The following is a 3,602-nucleotide window of genomic DNA, read 5'->3' as shown; positions in this document are numbered from 1 at the left end:
GGCCATCTGAATGCTAGCATGAAAGCTGTTATTATAAGCAAACTCTATAAGTGGCAAGTGATCATCCCAATTACCTTTGAAATCCAAGACGCAAGCCCGAAACATATCTTCAAGCATCTGAATAGTCCACTCTGCTTGACCATCAGTATGCGGATGGAAAGTCGTGCTGAGATTCACCTGAGTACCCAAGCCTTGCTGAAATTTCTTCCAAAAATTAGCGGTGAACTGGGCCTCTCGATCAGAGATAATAGAAAGTGGAGTGCCATGAAGCCTTACTATTTCCTTGATATACAATTGAGCATATTGTTCCGCAGTATCTGTGGACTTGACTAGCAAGAAGTGAGCTGATTTGATGAGTCGATCCACTATTACCCAAATTGAGTCGAACTTGCGCTGAGTGCGAGGTAACCCTACCGCGAAATCCATGTTGATCATCTCCTATTTCCACATTGGTATTTCCATAAGCTGAGTTAACCCACCGGGCCGCTGGTGCTCAGCTTTTACTTACTGACAATTAGGACATTTAGATTCAATGTCCGCCACACCCTTCTTCATACCGTTCCACCAATAAATTTCCTTGAGATCATGGTACATTTTCGTAGAACCTGGGTGCACAGAATACCTGGAATTATGAGCCTCCGCCATTACCCTCCCCCGAAGATTATCCACATGTGGAACACATAGACTACCTTGACATTGTAATACACCATCCTCACCACCGAGTGAAAATATCAAAGTCTTGTTATTCAAAATTTCCTCCTTCAGTTGTGCTAATGCCGGATCAATGATATGCTTTTCCTTCAGTTGTGATCGGGCAAGGTGGTGCAGTAAAGATATTGGTGTTTACATTCGTCGTTGACACTCGAGGATGAGACTTAGAGGGCGATCCCGCAGAGAAGGCTGAAATGGTTGGGTATCCGAATGGGGTAGCAGGATAACTTATGGGGACATTAGAAGTCCCGCTTGTCCTGGAGAATAACTCAGGGAATCCAGGGACGATGCTTGGTGGCTCTTTTCCATTATTCCAGTCATCAAGCATTTCGAGCATGCGAAGCCGCAAGATTCTATTTTCCTCCGCAGTTGCGGATTCGGGCGTGGGGACGGCCGAGATAGAACTTTCCTCGGAAACAGGGATTGTTGGCAACGGAATCTCTGAAGACATTTCTACACTTCCTTTTGACCTTGTGAAGTAAGTGTGAGCACTGCCTCCTGTCTTAACAATAGGTAATTGAACACTCCCTTTCGATCTCGTGAAATACGGGTGCGAGGCCAGACTTTCACCAAACCAACCACCTTTTCCAAAACCTGGAAGAAACTCAATGACAAACGAACGGTTAATTCGAATCAAATAACTGATAAGCAATCTCACGTTGGGGCATGATGCACCTATACAGTTAAATGGATTCCTACATGTTTGCGACAAAAGCATGTGTCATTCCGGCATTCTTTTAGGCTTTTATTATTTTTCCCCTTTTTTCAATTTTTCTCTTTGGTTAAACCGCGACCGGATCCGATGAGGATTGCCTACGTATCACGATGCCACGTGAATCAGATCATTACGTAGTTCAAAAACACAAATGAGCGTAAAAGAAACACACCTTTTATTGTTGAAACGGTCTATTACAAACTACATTTTGCAAAAGAAAGAGCAAACTTTGAAAATAAACCTAGACTCAACATAGACTAAAACAAACTGATGGGAAAACAGGCAGAAGATGCTAAGATACAGACTCGACTTATGAGTACATTATGGTTTTGAAAATTGGTGCCCACGGGGCATCATTCGGCCTCGCCGCGGTCCTAGGTGTGAGATACCTCTCGAGCTGCTCCAGCTCATGCATGGTCTGTTTGACATAACCCATCACTGCCGAGAGGACGGTAACACTGGTCATGTCCTCACATCGTAGACATCGTCTGGTGATGGCATGGGCAATGGCCTTGATCCTATCTCTAGTTTGCTTCTTCTCTATGAGTAGGCGTTTTATCTGATCGATACACATCTTGAATACCTGAGAATCCTGTATATGATGATTCTTCAGTCGCCGTACTTCTAACTTCATTTGGGCTAACAAGTCGTACCAGTATCTGCTCTCAATTTGGAAGTCCTTGGCCTGATTAGCTGCTTTGATCTCAAGTATAGCCATCTCTCTCTTCATTTTGGCAACAGTTTTCTCGTGGTCGCGTTTCAATTGGTTCAAGTATCGGCGATGTTTCTCTACTCTTATTCCCCACTGTGCCTTGAGTTTTGCCATAATCTTTCCCGATTCTTCTAAACCATCTTGCCATTCCGCGACTTCTCTTTTTAAACCCTTAATCAACTGCTGGTCTGATCGACTTCTGGGCTGTTCATCAAGAGACAATCTCAATTTTTGGATTTGGGCCTTAAGTTCTTCATTCTCTTGGACCAATTTATTCTTTTCGCTTCGATCCGCCGCGATTTGTATGCTGTTATTGAATTTCAGACTGTCAATTTGTAGCTTCAAATCACCGATCTCTGCCCGATACCCCTTTTCTTTTGCTAACCAGTTCCATTGCCCTTGGGACGATTCTACAAAATCTTTGAGATGCGGTCTCTTAGCTGGTCTTTCGCAAGACAGGTCGCCTCTGAACCAAGCGTGATACCCTGGGGCAACTTCCCCTTTTGATATATCCATCACACAAGTGTTTGCTGTCAGATGTTGGCACTCACTCCAGATTTGGCGAACTTCTTCTTCGGGGAAACGACCGTCTGGACTGATTTCAATCACTTGGGTACTCAGATCTTCATCTTTCGGCACCACTTGATATCTCCCAAGTTGCCTCAAAACCCGATATGGTGCGTAGGGTTGGATGCTTTTAAGTCCCATCAACAGAAAGTGGGGCCTGGTTGCCGGCATGTATATGATTTCCTCAATAGGCGACCATCCGAGCGTCCACTGGATTTGGCTAGCAGTGAGAGTTCGGAAAAATGAGGTCCATGATGTGACGCCCTCAGGTAGATTGAAACCTTTGATTCTAGTGTAGAATTCTCCAATACAAGTTTTTTCGGGCGAACCGTAACCCAAGAGCGGGGAGCGGTGGCATAAATGATCGGTCATCCATATTTGCAACAGTAGGTTACATCCTTCGAAAAAGTCGCCACTGGCTCGACAAGCAGTGAGAGCCCGGAAAATGTCAGCCATAATCATAGGCGCCAGAGTACTTTTATCTTGGGTAAGCAAAGTACTGACGACCCCAGTTATTTTTAGATCGATGTTTCCGTCCTTCCTTGGGAACACTATAAGACCCAAGAAGGCCGTCATAAAAGCTAACAGCCTGTGTTCGTCCCACTTTTGTCGGTTGCCTTTACTACACAGTTTGAAATCCAGCTTATTGAACCCGCCCTCGTGACCGTATCTTGCATACAGGAGGTGGAGACTGCAGAAACCTTTGGCAAGATCTGGATGGTGAAATGTTCGGGGTATTTTCAGAAAATCCAGAAACCGGTGTACCGTGACGGCCCTAGGTGCAATCAAGTATTTGAACCTTAACGGAGCTTCATCACCCCCAATGTATCCCGCTATTTCTTCCAAAGTCGGGGTGAGCTCGAAGTCTGAGAAATGAAATACATTGTGCGCCGAATC

The sequence above is a fragment of the Nicotiana sylvestris genome, chromosome 3 (assembly GCF_000393655.2).
Source record: "Nicotiana sylvestris chromosome 3, ASM39365v2, whole genome shotgun sequence".
Classification (NCBI taxonomy): Eukaryota; Viridiplantae; Streptophyta; class Magnoliopsida; order Solanales; family Solanaceae; genus Nicotiana; species Nicotiana sylvestris.
Note: the sequence above shows the minus strand (reverse complement) of the source record.